The sequence below is a fragment of the Balaenoptera ricei genome, chromosome 8 (assembly GCF_028023285.1).
Source record: "Balaenoptera ricei isolate mBalRic1 chromosome 8, mBalRic1.hap2, whole genome shotgun sequence".
In the NCBI taxonomy this organism is placed as follows: Eukaryota; Metazoa; Chordata; class Mammalia; order Artiodactyla; family Balaenopteridae; genus Balaenoptera; species Balaenoptera ricei.
Window position 1 is genome coordinate 3,156,150 of NC_082646.1, and position 20,359 is coordinate 3,176,508.

General features: G+C 47.8%; 1 long non-coding RNA gene across 5 annotated transcripts in view; it reads right to left on the reverse strand.

Annotated features, from left to right (window-relative positions):
- The window catches only part of LOC132369541 (uncharacterized), a 358,827-nt gene that overhangs the window by 196,296 nt on the left and 142,172 nt on the right, over positions 1 to 20,359 (reverse strand). For all 5 annotated transcript variants that reach the window (XR_009504437.1, XR_009504440.1, XR_009504438.1 and 2 more), the window contains exon 3: positions 2,331 to 2,519. This is a non-coding gene — a long non-coding RNA (uncharacterized LOC132369541). The remainder of the gene's footprint in view (positions 1 to 2,330; positions 2,520 to 20,359) is intronic.

The following is a 20,359-nucleotide window of genomic DNA, read 5'->3' on the forward strand; positions in this document are numbered from 1 at the left end:
CCATCCTCCCCTCCCCTAAGCCGATGAGTTTTAGGAACAGGTAGTATAATTTGAGAGGTGCAGGGAAAATTGACTGCCTCTGCTCACTCCCCCCAATACACATCCCACCCAGGCCTCAGGGGTCTGAAGGCGAAGTTGTCCAAAGTTTAGGAATCTCCATTGAAAAGTAAGTCCCTTGGGCTCATCAGCCATTGTCACCTAACACCTAACTCAGATAAAAATGCTGCTGGAGATGTAAGTTAGGATAAGGTGGAGAGGGAATAGGGTGGAGAAGGTAGAAGTGAGGTAGACAGATAAGGTGGAGAGAAGGGAGATGAGGTGGAGAGGAGGTGAGGGAGAAATGGGAAAAGGAGCCCTAAACAGGGGGCAATGGACTGTTGGGAGGCAAATGCAGCCTGGAAGAGTGACCTCCCCGAGGACGTAAGGCTCCTCTGATGGCACTTTGCGGGGTAGGGCTGGTGGCTTCCCTGCCACCTCCCCTCACAGCCCCCTGCGCTCCAGCGCACCCCGTGCTTGCGCAAGTTCCTCAACCAGACGCTCTCTTCCTGGCTCTGAGCCTTTTCACACACGGTCCCTCTCCAGGAACCCTTGCTGCCCCGCATCTGCTTCGCTACTGGCTACCAGCTGCCCTCTGGCCAGTGCTGTGCCTCTCCTCCCGCCTCAGACAGGGTCTAGCACAGACCTAGGTGCTAGGTCTCCCTGCCCTGGACTCCCCCAGCACTCTCCGTGAAGTCCCAGACCACACAGATCCTGTTTTATTCCTCCTCACATTTCTAGCATCTAGCTCAGTGTCTTAAACAAATAGCTTTAATAAATATTCGAGTGACCCATTGAAACTCTATGACCGAACTTACAACCTTGTCCAGTAGCCATTAGGTCATTTGTCTGTTCCTGGACCCCTAGAAGTTTAGTACAGTGCCTAGTCCCTAGGGGATCCTCAGTAAACAGTTCTGGGGGTGATTAAGTAACTTAGGCAAAATGCTGGATTGTCTTCGTGGTGGGAATGGCTTCTCCTGCTCCCTGCACTGTGGTCCGCAGCTCCTCCTGGACGATTGTACGAAGACACACGCTAGTCGTCGACACCGACACACCCACAGGGAGCCACCCCTCGGCTGCCCCTGGATAGTGAGCCGCCAGCCCAGCTCTGTGCTTCACGTTCCAGAGGCAGGCTCGCGTCCCTCTAGCCCCTCTTCCCTCCTTTTCCTGCTGCTTCTGGAATTAAGGTGCCGCTGGTCTGGCCTCACTCTGACATTCATTACTCTGGTATTGATGGCCTTCCACCTCCCTGTTATTCTGTGAAGATTAGAAAGCAGAGGCCTTCCTTGGGCAAGGGAATAGGTTTCGTCAGTATTCCGGGTGTAACAGCAGAAAGTATAATAAATCCTGGCAGTCAATCGAATATGACATGATAATGAATGTTAACATCACGTGCCCCCCTTCGCCGACAGAGGGGAAAGTCATGTTAGATTACAGCTAAACACGGGCGCCGCGTGATTCCCATCTGCCTCCTTTTCTCTCTCCTCATTCTGCGGGTTTGACCTCGCTGCCTGCTCCAGCCCTACACCCCAGCTTCAGTGGCGCTCGATGCTCAGAAACACTGCTTCAATTCCCAGAGCTCCACATCCCGTCCCTGAGAAACCGGACCTTGGACGAAACTCCCCTCCCCTGAACTTAACAGAATCCTCTGCCTGGGAGCCCCCTGCAGTCCTGGGGCAGCCGTCACCGCCCAACCCCACCCCGCCCAAGTCTGAGTCAGACCCAGTAAGATAACAAACCAGGAGGGCGCACTATGAGGGGAATTCCAAGTTCAGAGCCAGTTTCACGCAAGTCAAGAGGCGAGACTCCGCTCCACCCCACATGAGGCTAAGACAAAACCAGAGTCAAACACCTGTTCCCTGCCTGAGTTTTCCCCCAAACTACTCAGTTTCCGATGATGCTTTGCCTGCTACTTTGAACTTTTAAAAAGCTCAGATTCTCCTAATATAATTCCCAGAATCAGCATTTGCTCCATTGAATCATGATGGATAAAGGTAATAATATCCATTAGTGTTTAAACAAAGAAAGAACTTAGTATCAAGGGTTTTTTTTAACGTTCTTCAGCAGCCTCAGGTCCCTCGACTGGCCAGTCGGAACCTGCTCCCCTTGCTCAGCCAAAATATGTGATAACTGTCCTTTCATCATGGAGCTAAGGGTAACCTTCAACAAAGAGTAATTATTAGTAAGCCAGGATGATATGCCAAGCATTATGCTATTTGGTCCTTATGTACACACATGCCATATGGATTCCGGGTTATATGTTTTATCTGGTTCAGGAAGCTGTAGGCACTTACCCCAAGCATCACAGCCATGGAGTCATGAAGTGTCAGGCTGGGGCATCATTGCGTCCACTCTGTCCATCCAGCATCAATACGAGGACTCACTGTGGGCCAGGTGACCAGCCTCAAGCTTTCTCTCCCCGGGGCACATCCAATACTCCTCAGTAGAAATGGATTGAAGACTTGCTTAAAATGCTTCAGATACTGGAAAGGTAGGAAGGATGGCTAATTTAATAATAAACATTATTATTATTAACATCTGATTAGTACTTTACAGTTTACAAAGCACTTTCGTCCACATTATTTCATCCGATCCTCAAGAAAAAAAAAAAACACACAAAGTAGGCATTATTATCATACTCACTTTATGGATGAAAAAACAGATGAAACTAATCTACATTCACATGTGCCTGAATATTTAAATACAGACTGAAAACCGGGTCCCCAAACAACAAAATTCAATTTAATAGCAATAATGATCCTAGTGTTATTTAGATGTCAGTTTTCAGTTTCAAAGTATTTTCACATACATTTAGTTTTAAAGTTAAATTGAACAAATCTGCAGAAATGCTAAAACGTGTATCTTTAACCCAGTCATCCCAGATCCTGACATCTTTCATAGGGAAATACACCAAGTCAAGGCATCTCTACCCAACAGTCTCTATTTTCTCGTATGGCCGTCTTGAAGCTGGTAAGGGAAACACGTGTCGGGGGAGGGAATTCTTGGGGCCTCCTCCCCAGGCTGCAGCCTCAGCTCAGGGAGAGGAAACCCCACCACCTTCTCTCAGCTCTCTTCCCAGCTTTCCCTCAGGGGAGGAGGAACTGCTCATTTGATCACTGAGAGACTAAGTTCCTAAGGGAACTCATTTCTACAGTGGGTGAAGCCATTGCTTTGAAAAGTAACGTGCATCTGTGAAAAACTCTCTTCCCAGTTCTCCACCTGCCCCTGCTGGACAAGGCTGGAGTGAACATCTCGTCCAGGTGAGGGGCAGAGAAAATGCTGATGTTCTAACATGGAGTGGATCAAAATTATAGATACACACACACACACACACACACACACACACACACACAGAGCCAGACCTCATTGTGTGTGTTTTTAAAAACTTTTTTAAGGACTAGAAGGCTATTTACACTCATGTTAATGCTTACTAATACCTTTATAATGATTATGTGTTATTTGTATAATCAGAAAAAAATTAATCGATAGGACAGGTAAGACCAGATTGACAACGGATTGTATAAAAAAAGACCCAAGGGTGCAGCAGACCCACCTCGACATGAGGCTTCCGAAGTCGCCTCAGTGGTAAGTTGAGCACATCAAGCCTATCTGACCTAAAGAATCTGCCAGAAAAACCCTCGTACAGAATACGACCATCCTCCAGGGAAGATAGCTCAAAGGACATTAAGCTACTAACAGTCTGCCTGGCACACAATAAGTCTTTAAACTCCAGAATTTACAAGTATTGAATTGGCCAAAAAGTTCATTTGGGTTTTTCCATACGAACTTTTTAGCCAACCCAATACTTCAGGAACACATGCTCCAAGATCATTTGGGTATTTGCCTCAAGGTGCAGAAAGAAGAATCCCAGTTTCCCCAGTTCCTGCCTGGCCTTACCCGCTCTGCTGCCAACACTGCACATCGATCATCCCAGTGGCGAACAACCAATGTCAGGGGCAGCAGGCCGGGTGTTAAGCTGTACGTAATTCGAACTGTGTGGCTTTAATCCTCAATACACAGAATGTGTGGTTAGTGCAGTGTTCTGTGATTTTAAAGAAGCCCTTCCTCCTTTTCCCCACTGTGTTCCCCACCCCCTTTAGAATTCCCTTTTCCTTAGGCTTCTACATCCCTGTTAGCACCATCCCCCTCCTCTGAGCCACTGTTGTTAGAGCTGGAAGGATACTGGAGAGCACCCAGCTCAGCCCCTCATGTAGAAACCCAGCAGGACCCTGTGGGACTCCTGGGCACAAAAGCCTTTCTGTGCCCCTTGTTTCTTATTTGTAGGAAATAGGCTTCACTCAGCCTCCTTGACCTTCCCAGAGTTCCAAAGGGCAGGTTCAAACAGATGCTAATCAGGGAAGGGAGGGGCTGCAGAGACAAGGGAGGAGCAGTGGAGAAACCACAGTGCAGCCGTGAGGCAGGTCCTGGTCCCCCGCAGGGGATGCACATCACAATGTCTTTGAGCTGTTCTGCAGATACTGAAACTCCCTCCAGGGGGGAGAAGTTAACTGTCTGCCACCCACGAGCACGGAGACCCCAGACCAGTTGGAACCAGGTTGATGATGTTGACCCCTGATTACCTCACCACCAATTCTTCTGATTGCAGAACAACGTCCACCAGCTGGTCACACCCTCCTGTCTGAACCATCACTATAAAACTCCTCACTACCCCCTCCAGGGCGGGACACACAGTTTTGAGGGCATTAGCTGTGGCCCCCTCTGCCTGGCAAGGCAATAAGGCTATTCTTTTCTACTTCACCCAAAACTGTCCCCAAGATTCAATTTGGTACCAGGGTACAGAGGCGGAATTTTGGCTACAATGTTACTGACGAGGAATTGGTGTCACAGGAAGTGAAGCAAACTTGTCCAATGCCAGCCAGGTCCTTAGTAGCAGGGCCCGGCCATGAGCACAGACAGGCACTGTGTTCACTGCATCTGGGGACCAAATAACTGACACTTAAATATAAAGATGGGGCTGGTGTAAGAGAATGCGTCATCGATCATCGGTTCTGGATTTGATGTCTCTCTGACCCTGGTCTTGGGCAAATCGCTCTGCATTCTGAGCCTAAGTTTCTGCTTCTATACAAAAACCATCCAGAAGGACTTTTGTAGGGGTGAATGAGATAATACATGTGATAAAAGCACTTTGTAAACTGCAAAAAAAATTATACACATTGTAGACATTGTTATTTTCGACTGCTGGTTAGACACTTTTCCAGAAGAATGTGCATTTTAAAAGAGATTTTCACCTGGTAAGAATCCTGGAGGTAAGGCCCTCTCAAACACTGCTGGCGAGAACATGAACGGCTACAATGACCTGGCAAGATCTATTAAAATTCAAAATATACACCTACTTTGCCCCCTAAATCACACGTAAGAGCTCCTACCCCTAGAAACAAAAGTAGAGTGTCAAAGAGTATGCGTACAGGATGGTTACTGCACCAGAGTCTGTAGTGACTACAAGTGGAAACTCACTCAATACAGGAAAAGGTTAAACACTCCAAGAACACTCACACCATAAAATATTCTTCAACAAATAAAAAGAATGTGGTCTTGTTCAATCTGTATTGATTGACCTGGGGGGATTTCTGTGATATATGGTTCAGAGAAAAACAAGTTGCAGAGAAATGTACTTAAGTGATTTCAGTTTTGTAAGACTAGGACTAAAATAATCCCCTACATTTGTGTTAAGAAAGAGCAAGGGAGGGAGGGAGAGAAGGAGTGTGGGACAGAGAAAGAGGAGAAAAGAAAGTGAATAATAAGAGTGAGGTCTCATGAACCCAGAGCAATGGGTGTCCAGTGGTAGAATTTCAGGATGTTTAGCCAATGGGAAAATAAATTCAAAACGAAGTCAGGGAAACATCAAATACGATGAACAGCAGGAGTCTCTGCTTGGGCATGCGGCCGCCTCTCCAGGCACTGACTTCTCCATTCGGAAGCGCCAGGGTTCACAGTCCTCACTCGCCAGCCCAGGTGTCTGCAGCCGCTTAGGTAAGTCATCCGGATGCCCATCTCTGCAGGGAACAGGAGTCTGCAGGGGGAAGTTCATCCAAGTTTTTGGATTTGCCAAGATCTCATTCTTGGTTTCTCCACTAATCTTTAGGATGGAGCCTAAGGTGCAAGCCAAGGTTATAAAAGCAGAGGCAAGCAATCAAGCGTTCTTGACAATAAAGTTGCACCCTTCAGAGCACAGAGTTGATGGCTCTCAGCACGTAATGACCAATATGGGTTGCTGTTGTAAGGAATCGCATGTTGTAATCATAATAAAACACTCCTCCACAGACAGTGCCGGTCTCACGCACGCCTTGTTGCTTCACTATTGCCAAGCATCCGGACTCGGGCTCAGAAGGAAACACAGACAGAGAAGCACTCAGTGTGCAGCTGAAGGAGCAGATTCCAGTTTTAATCAGTCAGGAAGCCCACACGTCAAGAAGGTGGGCAGGTGGCTAACAAACGGGAGCAACGCTGCATCACGGGACCTTAGAATTCCTGGCTACTTCAAGGCAACGGCGAGCCGAGCTATGTGCAGTCCAGCAAAGATAGTTGTTCTTTTTTTTTTTAACACCTTTATTGGAGTCTAATTGCTTTACAATGGTGTGTTAGTTTCTGCTGTATAACAAAGTGAATCAGCTATACATATACATACATCCCCATATCTCCTCCCTCTTGCGTCTCCCTCCCACCCTCCCTATCCCACCCCTCTAGGTGGTCACAAACTCCTTAAATGCCAGCTTGTCTAGGACACCTTTTCCTCACCAGCAAAGTGCACTGTTCTTCCTCTGTGCATACCTGGTACCTCGCTTTACCCCTTCTCAACACCTGCTAAATGGCACTGCTATTAGTTATCTGCATGTCTCACTTTGAGATCATTTCCATCTTTATGTCACCTCCTTCCTCACCATGGCTCAGCAGGCTGTGGACCTTGATGAAGGCTGATGAGTGTTGAATGAACCTGCTCCTTCCATACAAGGCTCTTCATAGGCACAGCAAAGGTTAAAGAGCCTGGGCTGAGAATCAGGACAAGGGAATCCCAGTTCTGGTTCTATCTCTAACCTCTCAATGATGTCAGACAAATCCCTCGGCTCGCCTTGGATTAATTTACCCGTGAGCACAGCACGAAATCTTGAGACTGGGAAAAACAGTAAGGAACTGATGGGGGAAATCATGACCAAGTAGCAGTAAGACACATGCCCTCTCCCTCGGGTCCCCCCTACCTGTGCAACAGCAAACGCCTGCCTCGCTGGTGAGAGTGAGCTCAGGCATTGCCTCCTCATGGAAGCCTTCCATGCCTACCCAAGGAGACTTGGTACCCACTGTACACTCTATGGTTAACTACTTGGGACTCTTTATCTACACTCTACTGCAAGTTCTTTGCGAGAGGGTTCAGAGGGAAACGCAGTGAATCTGTATCTGTGTATCCCCAGGGCCTAATATAACACCTGGTCCACAGTTGGCACCCAAAAAAAATAGGTGAACAAGTAAATGGGTGGATCGATGAGGGAGGGAGGGAAGGAAAGAGGGAAATCTTTGTATCTTGGGCTCTGGTTTGGTTACAATGACTCTGAGCTGATCTAATGATAGAACTGGTGTCTCCAGTCTATTTGCTGATGAAATAACATGGAAGTTCTCTAAGATTTGGGGACTTGAAATCTAAATATGATTTCTCTCTTAATCTGTCCTTGTTTATAAATTAACTTCACCCATTGGCAATACCAGGATGAATCACACCATCTACAGAATATTTTCCCAAATACGAATGGGAAGGGAAAGGATTGCCTGTTGGGCACATTATATATGATCTTCCATTTAATCCTCACAACAAGTGTGTACAGTCAATGTTATTAAGTATATTATATGGGTAAAATAACTCAGATCTAAGAGGAGAAAAATTCATCTATGGTCATCCTGCAGGAAGCGGCAGGTCCAGGGTTCACCAGAAGCCAAACCCAGTGGCCTACAAAATATCTATAAGGAAATTATTTCCTGTCCATCTCTATAGAAAATCATGGAGACGCAATGTCCATTGAAAAAGGATGGGAAGGGAGAGAGGCGACTGGTTCACTCTGAATCTGATCAGCCATCACCGCTCGCTCGCCATCCCATCTCTGGCCCACCCACAAGCCCTGACCGACCGTGCCCAGCCCGAGTGGGTAGCGATGGACATACTCCCACCCTGGAACGTACTTGCCCACCTCCCCAAGGGAGCCGCTCTGTGATGTGCAAACCCACCTATGCTGGGCTGCCCGAGAGGCGTGAAGGGGCTGTGCCGTGTAGAAATGGACTCTTTCACTTAGCGGGAGGCAGGTAATTTCTTTTGTCCCTGCTGATGCATTATTGATTGTGATGAATGTCAGAGTGGGAGCCCATTCCAGGAGCCATTAAACAATAATTTCATCTCCGGTGGGTAATTGATTGTCAGGGGCCCACAGTGGCTGGTTGTGAAGTGGCGGTAACGTGAATGTTTTTATTTAGGGCAGGATGTGAAGGGAAGATGGCATGATTTATTTATCAAAAATCAAGCCCGGTTTGCAGGAACGGGAAGCTGAGATGGGAAGTTGACCTTCTCCGAGATTCAGGCTGCCTGTCTGCAGAGGTCAGATTCCTGCTACTCAGATCAGGGACATATCAGGGACTCTCTCCTCTGCCTGCTCCCAACCGCCACCCTCCCTACCCAAACGGAAAATCCAAGGCATTGACTTTCAAAAATCAACATTCCTCCTCCATCCCCACTTCACAAGCCCTCCCAGCCTGTAAACCCAACATCGAAATCCAGATGTGCATTCTCTTCGTACAGGACAGTTCGGATCTACTGGGCCCCTGAGTTCACACCATGTAGGGCCCTCCCCGTGCCTCCCCACGAACCCAGGGCCCACTTATTCCCCGAGCCCCAGATGTCAGCACCTGCTGAGGGAGCCTGATCCACCTCGATCCCCAGGTGAAAGTGTGAGTTGTTCTGCCCCCAAATTCTATGGCAATTCACTCATGTCTCTACATAGAGCTATGATACTGTGTTCTGAATATTTGTTGAGAAGTCTGTCTTGACCATCTGGTCAATGATTCACACTCTTTTCTGGATTACAAACTTATAGAATTTGATGAAAACTATGAAATGTCTCCCTAGGGAAGAATGTGAGCATCTTAGCAGATACACAAAATGTTGCACACAGTTTTAGGGTGTCTACTGATCCCCCAAAAACCATTCTTGGGACTCAGGTTAAGAATCTCTACTCTGGGGCTTCCCTGGTGGCGCAGTGGTTGAGAATCTGCCTGCCAATGCAGGGGACACGGGTTCGAGCCCTGGTCTGGGAAGATCCCACATGCCGCGGAGCAACTAGGCCCGTGAGCCACAACTGCTGAGCCTGCGCATCTGGAGTCTGTGCTCCACAACAAGAGAGGCCGCGATAGTGAGAGGCCCGCACACCGCGATGAAGAGTGGCCCCCGCTCACCGCAGCTGGAGAAAGCCCTCGCACAGAAACGAAGACCCAACACACCCAAAAATTAATTAATTAATTAATTAATTAAAAAAAATCTCTACTCTGACGGAGCCGAGGCCAGTATCTTATTCACCTTTGTGTCTCCAGGCACAATGCAACGTGTGGAACATAGTAGGAGCTTAACAAATGCTTGGTGAATGGGTGCAGACTGTCTGCACGGGGCTCGGGGCTCGTGAAGGTGGGTGTGTAGGCTTCACTGGGAGCTGCAGGCCTCAAGCATTACTGAGCAAAGAGATAGGAAGTGATACCTGGAACCGTGCAGGGGGAGCTGTTGCCGCCACCCTGAGCTGGGCCTCGGTCCATGTTTTAGCTTCATAACCGGGAAGACAGGATGAGGACGGGCATGAATGCTGCACAGTGCCACAGAGCTTCGTAGAACTGAACCGGAAACTGCAGACAGCACCCGGGTACGGGGACTAAGGCCAAGGAGACCCAAAGACTTACCCAAATCTCTGGGCCTCACCCTTCTCATTTCTGTTTTTAGAACTGGAAGACTTATCATGTCCAAAAGGCCTGGGCACAATAATTTCACCCATAACAATAAAAAACAACCCAGCAGCAAAGGCGCTCCCACCATCAGGCTCTCGGGACACGGGCTTTGCCCTCAGCCCCGTAAACGTGACCCTGTGTTCCCTGGAACACCCTCTCTTACAGCGAGGACGTTGCTCAGTCTGCAGCTTTAAAGGCTTCTGCTCCCAAACACAGGGCTGCTGCAGGAAAAGTTGTACCGCCTCACGTGCGGAACGAAGATGCTGGAATCAGTGCCTAAATCTGAACATTAGCTCTCACTTGGGCCAGTTACTAAAACACTCTGTGCTTCAGTTACTTGACTATAAAATAAAAGCAAAATAATTCCTACTCCTGAAGACTGTGAGAAGAACAAGTGAGCAATGAGGGCTCAGAACACATAAGCCCTCAGTAAACGTCAGCCATTACTATTACTATAGCGGGGAGGTGTGGGTCGATATTGTTATTGCAGTAAAGAGTTTTCAGAGTATATGTGTGCGGAAGGATAGGCTTATTTTATTTTATTTTATATTTTAGCTCAGACATCAGTTGAGCGGCAATTCTTCTATCAGGAGCATCCTGTCCTCCAAAGATAAGAAAGCCACCTCCCCAACAAGCTCCCCATCAAAGAGCCCCCATTCCCTCTACATACAAAACAAGCCAGTCCTCAAAGTAGGCCTCCAAAGCTCAGACCTGGAACCATCGTTGGCAGCTCCAGCCCACAGGGAAATGGTCCTTTCTTTTGATCTCTTGTTGCAGTCACAGTATGTAAATGCATATTCTCTTGATACAAGCTGTTTAACATTTATTGTATATTTCATAAGTTAGATATCTCAACGACTGGACAATACTTCAGAGCAGAAAGTGTAGCTCATCTTTTGGTTAGGGTCCTGCCAGTGACTGCTGGGTCCCCCTCGGGCTACCCCCATGTACTGAAAAGAGCACTGGACCTTAAATCAAAGACCTAGGTTTAAGTTCTTTCCCTTGCTGGTCTAGGACCCTGGGCAAGACACACGGGCATCATATGTGCATGACCCTGATAGTCACCCACCCCACAATATCTGTTCTCTACTTCATCACTAAATAATAAAACTCCTGCTTTTAGTTTATACGTGGCCACTTGGAATAAAGACAACATTGTCTAGTCCCCTTGAAGCTAAGTGTGGCCAGGTGACCAAGTTCTAGCTAATGAGACCAAAGGGGCAGGTGTGTGAGATTTTGTCCTTTCTTGGCCTATTTCTCCCTTCTGCTGCCTGGAATATATACACAATGGCTGGCGCTGTTTCTAGCTGCCATCATGGACCCATTTGGAAAAGGGCCACACCCAGGAATGGAGAAGGCTGGATCCCTAACAATGCCACCCCTGGGCTGCCTACTTCCAAACTTCATTTTAAATGTTTTTTGTATAACGGCTATTATTTGAGGTTTGGTGTTACTTGCAGCCTGACTCCAATCCTCACTAAATGCTCTGAATCCTAGGTTCCTCATCACTACAATGCAGATCATAACTCACATTCACATGACACATAAAGGAAATATTAAAAATGTAAACTCTTTGCTACAGTAGAAGTTGAATTATCAGTACTTACAGAGAAAATGAAAAGAAGGAAAGTACAAGGGAGGGGATAAGAAAGACAGACTAGTGATTTGTGTGGACATCGGGATGGCATTTTGGGGTGAGTGCATCAGGCTTAAGGGCTGAGCAGGGCCCTGGAGAGACCACCCTGCTTTGCTATCTTCAGATTCTAACCAGCACAAGCTGTTCTTCACCATAACACCCCACATCCCTGAACATGGATGCAAAAATGAGCTGGAGGAAGCCCCTGTGGGAAAAGTCAGGAAGTCCAGGGGTCAAGTCAAGGGTCAGTCAAGTCAGTCAAGTCAAGGGTCAAGGGGGCCAGGCGGGAAGAAAAATGGCAACTTGGTGTCACCTTCAATGAACCTGAAAAGGTGAAGGGGGGAAAAGTAATGTCTGACATCGAGGAAGAGAGTTTATCTGTCTCCACCGCCTGAGAAAGTGGATTGATGGTGGGTTTCTGTCTTCCTCTCTATTTATTTAGTCACAACTCCATCACCTTGTGAGCTGGAACCACCAGCTCCCCCAGAACCCTCCACCACTTCTCCATCTGCAGAAAGTCCCTGCAGAACTCGGCCCCATCCTCTAGATCCAGCCACCCTCCTGCCGTGGCTGACAGGTGGACAGACGGTGATCAGTGAGGCCTGTACCAGGCGCTGGACTCCACGAACTCGGGCCTCTCCTTTCTGCCTCCTCACCTGAATCACTCACACATGCCTCTTCTGCACCTCCAAGTAAGTTCCCTCATCCACGCCAGCTCCTCCAGGATGTCTTCTGCCCGCCTCGCCCACACACCTGCACGACCTTCTCTGCGTGCCGGGTTTGCACATCTGTCCTTTGTCGTCCCCCAAGAAAGGACAGTCCCGAAGGCAGGAACTCGTCCCTCCCACAGTGACTTTCTCTACAACAGGTTTGTTTGTTGGGCTTCGAAATGATTTCAACTAAAATGTGCTGAGCCTGTGACAGACACGTTACCGATCCTATCAGCTAAGACCCACGTGGCCTTCCCAGTTTATAAACAGGGAAGTTTGAAGATGCCCCCGACCTCATGGCCATTAAGTAGTGTAACGAGGATCTGAGCCCAGCTTCTCGGCCTCGGAGCCTAGGGTTTCCATCTCCTTTCTCTGTCTAATCATCAGCCCAGGACACAGAGACTAAAGAGGCCGGTGGGCCCGTATCTGTGAGCTCCCTCATCCATCCCTGAGCAGCCGTCTGTGTGGACGGTGTCTCCCCTACTCACTTCCCCTTTGCTCCATGCACTGTCTGCAAGGAAACCCCGACTGCCCCCCTCCTCTAAGCCCGTGTGTCTTGTGCTTCTAGGTCTTTGCCCAGGGATTCCGACATCCCCCCCTCAGCTCAGCTAGAGGCTGTTCTCTGCACATCGGCATAAGGGAGTGTTTTGTTTTCAGAAGTCACTGCAGCAGCTGATTTCTCATTACAGCCTCCCTGCACCTGGGGGGCAAGGGCGCTTCCTTCCCCTCACGGTTCCCACATGTGCTTGTGAGGGCAGGACAAACCAGGCCAAATCCTAAACAGGGACTTTTGGAGCCATTTGTGTTTATCTGTTTGAAGGAGCAGGATCCTTTTATTTTTTACAAGAGAAAACTGAGGAACAGAGAGTTTAAAGAAATTGTCCAAGGACACACAGGCAATAAGCAACAGAGTCAGATGCGCAGGTCTCACCTGTGACCCCTGAATACACAGAACCAAACAGCCATTCCAATCAGAGAGCAGCAGGAAACCTTGAACCCTTGCTAAGCTCCCCCTCCCCTCCTCCCACCTTCCCCTCCACCTGGCTCCTGCAGCCCCACAGAACCCTGGGAGTCCATGAAAATTGCTGAAAAATTAGTACAGAATTTAAAAATAGCTAACTTGACTCCATCAGCTATTTCCCTCTGATGCAGACATGAGATGATTTCTTTTCTGTCTGAACAAAGTTCCTACAGCAAGAATTCTTCTCTCTTGAAAAATCTTGAGGACCTGTGAGTCTTCCACTATTCATTACCTTCTAGGGTGAAGGCAGGAAAATCCCGGGTCTGTGAAGCCTCCATCCACCCCTGTACAGGGCAAGAGTGCTAGGGACCAAGTTCCAGGCAGGGCAGGTCTTTGTCTCGTGGCCACTGCCGTCCCAGGGCAAAGGACAGCACCCAACGCATAGTGAGTGCTCAAAAAACTTTGATAAATGGTCCAAAACACTGTATAAAAACCTCTCAGGGGACGAACCATCCTTATACCTCCCAGCCTTCTTTTCTCTGGGTTAAAAAAAAAAAATCAGACTACGTTTTCTTCCCAACCCTTCAAATATTTGGGTTTCCACTAACCATCTTTAAATTACCCAATGACCTATCCCCAGATTTTTCAATTCTTTTATAAAATATACAGCCCAGTCTAACCATGTTTATTCTTTGAGCGAATAGTTAATGAGCACCTACTGTGTACAGATGCTGTGAAGTGCTAGGAAATAGAAACGATGGAGACAGTTCCTGCCTGCCAGGACCTCAGGGAGTGAGCCCCACAATCACAGAAGCTGGAGACATAGCTGCCACAGGGCTCCTGGAGCCTGGGGGTTGGGCAGTCCCTTCCTGGTGGCTTCTATCTGGTGTCTAGATCTCCTGTGACTTTTAAATGACCCAGCCCCCTGAGATTGCAGAGAATCATTGAGAGTATGAAGTCACAGCCTTGCTGCAGAGTCTGGCTCCATCACTCAGGCCTGTGCGTGTTTAGACATTTAAGTTCCTTAAATGCTCTGTTCCTCAGTTTTCTCCTCTGCAAAGTGTTGATGGTAAGAGGACTAAAGGAAATAAGCTCGCAAAGGGCTGAGAACAGTTTCTATACAGACTGAGTATCCAGAATGGGGAGCCTGTGTCCCCACTTGTCTCAGGCACCCCCCAGGAGGGCTGGGGCTTCGTCATGGGGGAGTTGCACACGTTCCCTGGCCCTGTCCCACCACAGTGCATCAGACTGCTTGGTGCCCCTCAGTCCACTACACTCTTGGCTCCGTCCCTCTGTCATACCCAATCCAGAGAGGACACTGCCTACGACCCCAGCCTCCCTGGGTCTGGCCAAGGGACTTGATTTTTGAGTCAGTGTCTGTTTTAAGCAAAGTGGTTAGAAGCAGACTGGTCGTCAGGGCCCTACTTCTGGGTGGTTCTAAGATCCGTCATGGGATGGAGAGTGTAAACGTCCACATATGGCCCTTGGCAGTGAGGCTGCATAAGACACATCCTGACACTCTGCTCCTGAAGCCTCCCTCCTCAGATGATTCCTGAGCACATTTTCTTGCACGGGAGACACAAAATGCCTCTTGAAATTCAACATTAACAATAGTTTGTTAACATTGGAAAGCCTTTGGCTGAACAATGTTATTATGACATTGTGGATTCAAAACTTGGCTTCTTTGAAAGGGAACCCTCCTACACTGTTGGCGGGAATGTAAATTGGTACAGCCATTATGGAGAACAGTATGGAGTTTCCTCAAAAAATTAAAAATAGAGTTGCTGTATGATCCAGCAATTCCACTCCTGGGCATATATCCAGAGGAAACTATAATTTGAAAAGATACATGCACCCCAATGTTCATAGCGGCAGTATTCACAATAGTCAAGACATGGAAGCAACCTAAATGTCCATCAACAGAGGAATGGATAAAGAAGATGTGGTACATATTTACAATGGAATGCTACTCAGCCATAAAAAAAGGATGAAATAATGCCATTTGCAGCTACATGGATAGACCTAGAGATGATCATACTAAGTGAAGTAAGTCAGAAAGAGAAAGACAAATACCATATGATATCACTTATATGTGGAATATAAAATATGACACAAATGAACTTATCTACAAAACAGAAATAGACTCACAGACATAGAGATCAGACTTGTGGTTGCCAAGGGGGAGGGAGGCGGGGGAGTGTTTGATTGGGAGCTTGGGATTAGCAGATGCAAACTATTATATATACAATGGATAAACAACAAGGTCCTACTGTATAGCACAGGGAACAATATTCAATATCCTGTGATAAACCATAATGGAAAAGAATATGAAAAATAATGTATATGTATGTATAACTGAATCACTTTGGTGTACCTCAGAAATTAACACAAATTGTAAATCAACTATACTTCAATAAAATAAATTTAAAAAAAAAATGGCTTCTTTGGGTTGTAGTTTCCTCAGGTGTGATTTAAAGGGAACATTCTGTTCACATTGATACCAGAAACCACAGTTCTTCACTGTCCACTTAACCCAGGTGCAAAACCACTAAAATTATGTAAGCCATTAAAATCCCATGGAACAAGAGACTGGGAGAGGATCTTAGAGTCTGGTTTGGGCCGATCTGTCTCAGTTTTTAGCTCATAAGGAAACCAAGGCCCAGAAAAGGCAAGTGACTCTACCAAGGCCACCAGCAGTGTCTGGTCCTTTAACCTTTTCATGATGTGACGGGTGATGGGAGCTGGGAGGGACCTGATGATCCACGATGGATCAAAAGCCGTGATGATCTTTCTTGTGGAAGGAAAAGAGCTTCCAAGTCTGCAAAATGATGATAACGAGAGAGCTGTCGTGAGGACTGAATGAGATAGTGTATTTGGACAACTTAGCCCAGTGCTGGGCACGTTAAAATGCAGAAAAAACAAGGTCACCTGTGCCAGGCCCAAGAGAAGATGCTTCCACAGACGTTATCTCACAGCCACACTCTGTACCATCCCCCTACCTTCTGAGCTTCCTTTCTCTGTTGCTGACCAACTCATTGAGATGCCCTAAAGGAGAGGTCCCAGGTTGTCGTGTGTGGCGGTCACCAGAACTGCCCCCAAGAGCTCTGCCTCTCCTCCATCAGGACACGTGACAGGACGCCACTTCCGCTCCCCATTTCCCGGCCAACGACGTGAGAGCAGCAGGGACTGACTCCCCACCGTGTGTGATCCATTGCTCCTCTCTTTATCTCGGTCAAGGTGAGCCACCAAGTGTGAGTCGATGGCTCTTCCATCAGCCTGGCCCCCAATGGCAAACAATGCCTCTACAGAGGCTTTGTAAACAAGAAATAAAACTTGGCTATCTCAAGCCACTGAGGTTTTGAGTTTGTTACCATGGCTTTAATCTAACTTATCCTGGCTGATACACTCCGGAATTATGAGGATAAGAGATGTCTTGTTTTTTTTTTATCCTTTGCACCCCTTTTCTACAGTTTCAAGCGGATCTTTCCTACACATCACACTAGCCCGGGACTGCTTTTTCTTCTAAAGTTAAAGCATTTGCCAACCTGAAAGCTCTCCTCTCCTCCCCAATACTTGACCCCTTTAGACTAACAAATGACCCCTGAATGAAGGGCAAGAAAGCAGTTCAAAGACTCCTCCCCTTCCCTCCCCACACCCTGCCTCCCTGGCCTCTGCCTAAACTAGCAATAGATGAAGCAGTTGTGTTTTAATAAAGAAAATTGATTTACCTTTTCAGCATTTTAACAAATGGCAGTGCACACAGATCTCTAAAGATGTATGCCCACAATTTGCAAAATTATTTCTCTATCGATCAGCACGGGTTTGTTTTTCGTAGGTTCAGTCCATTAAGTAGTAACGTGCAGGTGGGTAATTGAGTCAAGGCTGTGAAGTCCTCAGTAAAGGCAGATACCTGTGGATTCCAGGACTGAGGGCTGTCAGGTGCGTAGCAGGATGCCTGGGACCTCCCAGGAAAGGAAAGAAGGCCCCGGAGAGTCTGGGAAAGGAGGTGATGCTCAAGCTCCGAAGCGCCAGACTGTTTGACATTAGAATGTCACGCTGCTGGTGGCTCTGACAGCTCAAGCCCGCAGGATCGATGGTCAGCCTGGGCTCTTCGGTCTGACATGGGCAAGAAATGCCGAGGGTGGCATCAGAGACAGGCAGTCAGCAGCCTCTCCGACGCCATCTCACCACCTCAGTCCCTACCCAGCACGGGGCCCTTAACCCCACCTCCACCCCTTCCCTGGTTTTTGCACGTAACCCAGCAAGTGGGGCCTCTCAAAGGCCTGCATTTTAGAAGATTTCAGGAGGATACCCATGCAAATATTAACAGGTATTTTCTTGGGGTGGTAGCATAGAGCTGGTTTTTATAGGTAAGAAGGCTTACCTATATTTTCTAATTTTTTCTAGTGATCTCGTGCTGCCTTGATGATAAAAGCAAAAGCTTTAAAAAAAAAAAATCCAATGACCTGGTTGGCTCATGACTCAGTAGAAATCCGGCACACGCGGGATGTGCCCAAAGACTTGTCGAACTGCACGCGTGCTCTCTTAACGACTGTCATCCTGCTTCATTAAAAACAAAAGCAAGAAAAGAGGGGGGAAGGAAAGGAGGATAGATGAAAAGGAAAGAAGGAAAAGAATGCAAGATGCCACGAGCACTGTGTGCAGACACCGTGCTGGATGCGGAGGGCGGAGATGAAGGTCAATGTTCCTGGGATCAAGGAAGCCGGGTCTGAAAGGGAAACAAGTGCAGATGGGCCCCAGGGCGTCGGCCAAACCGTGAGCGTGGGAAGAGAGAAGCTATGAGTCCTGCAAGAAAGGGAGTCGGGGAGAGAAGTAAAAAAGGCATCTTCAAAAAGGTGGCGCTTGAACAGGAGACTTGGTACTAAGAGAGGAGACAGTATAAGGGGTTTACCCCCATCCTGTCGGAGAGAAGACTCCTAAAGAGTAAAGTTGTTTTCAAAGCTCAAGAAGAGGATGGACCTGTGATGTGGAATTCCAGGACCTGAAACAGAAGGCAGAGAGGTACCTGGGCAGGGACCTTGCCTCAAACCAAGCCCCGTGAGAAATGCCTATTCTGCGTCTCCAGAAAAACGGCCTCATTCAGAGGGGCGCTGTCCTCGCCTGTCCAGGCAGGAGAATCACTGCCTTCCCCCAAAGAATACGGGATTGCACACTTTCTATCCCTTGCCCTGTTTCCTTTTACTTTTCTGCTCCTAGCACCAAGATCCACCCTCCGTTTGCAGGACAAAAAGCAAAGTAGCCTGACAGCTAATTGCTTTTTCAGTGGGAAGACATCCCTCTCTTCTGAGCAAATATGGACACAGGATGTTATTCTAGGAACTCTTCGTCTCTGTGTAGTTACTTGTGTGATTCAGTGATATTTGCTCTTTCAATCACCCAACAAGGATTTCATGTATTCATTCAACAAATATTTACCTGCAGATATGTTTAATGAATGCTTAGGTGCGATGTGATCTTTACTACTCAAACCCTACGAATGGCTTCCCATGTCACGCGGAATGAAAGCCAAAGTCCACATCGTGGTCCCTGAAGCCTCTGTGATCTGGGCCATACAACCTCCCTGAAAGCATCTCTGCTCTCTTCACTCCTTCCTTCCGGCTACACCGGCCACCTTGCTAGTCTCCTATTCCTCAAGCACCCAGATATATTTCTATTGCGCTTAGTTTTTTGCTTCTAGCCTGAAGACCTTCCCCAACCCCCAATACACAAGGCCAAAGACAGCTATCTCCTTCAGACAGCCTTTTCATGCCCTTACAATGCCTTCAAGCCTTTGAAATGTCACCTTATCAGAGACGCCTTCCCTGGCCACCTGCGAGCCAGAGAACCAACTCCCCACCACTATGCATCCTCTTTATCATGCTGTGTTTTTTCCGTAGTACTTCTAACAATTGTCATATGTCCATCTGTTTAATCATTATTGCCTGGATTCTCCCAACCCAATGCAAGCCTGTGAGAGCAGAGACTTTGTCCACCATTGTGCGTCCAGTGCCTAGCACGGCCCAGCATACAGTAGCTGCTCAATAAACATTTGTTCAACGACTTAACAAATATGGGTATCAGGGCTGGGACTGGGTGGGAGCTACAGTCATACAGTGGGTTTCTGTGCTGCCCACCATCTCCACGACCAGCTCCGTTCCTTCATTTAAAGGAGAGCAAGCTGGTGCGCCTGCAGACTGACAATAAGAAGTGTCTGAGTGAAACTCTCGGGCCTGACTACTGTCAGAGACAAGACACAGAACTAAATGATCCATTGTTGGGTTCCGGTCTGGCAGTTCCCATCTAACCTGTGAGTGCCGGGTAATTGGATTGGTAATGGGATACGGAGACTTTCACCTTGAGGTCACTGCCTCGCTTCCAGCCCAAGAGACGGCTGTGGCTGAAAGTCATTGCTCTTGGGGAACAGTTTCAAGATCACCAGGAAACGTCAGAATCTGAGTTTCCATTGAAGACTGTGCCCAGTTTCAAGGAGAGAGCTTGCGCGTCTGTTTCTACACTGTCTTGCACCCGTGATCCCCTAGAAGGTAACGTGAGGCCTTGGCGGAAGTCCTACCCAGGGCCACAGAGGAATATAGGAGGCCTGGCCAGGCCGAGGAGCCCCGACTCTTCCTCAGAAGCGCCCCGAAACACGGAGGTGTCATGGGCCAGCGGGCACTCGGGCTGCGACTTTACCTTTTCTGTTTGACTTTTCCCATGTAACAACCAATGGGTAGAAACTCTGGCCTAATGGCCGAATTGTTCCACCTGGTCATAAAGAGCAGGGGAAAGACCAGGGCTCTGAAGACTGAAAACGTGGTTTTGCATCCTGGACTGCACTTCCTTGGTTACGTAATCCTGGACCGATTCGTTCACTTCTTTGCATTTCCCTTTTCTCATCCATAAACTGAGATAAAAACACATGCCTTGCAGCACTGTCGTGAAGGTTAGAACTGCTGCATCTAATTCATTCAGCAGACTGTCTCACGCACAGTAGGAGCTCAAGAAATTATAGCAACTGATCGATAGAGACCCTCG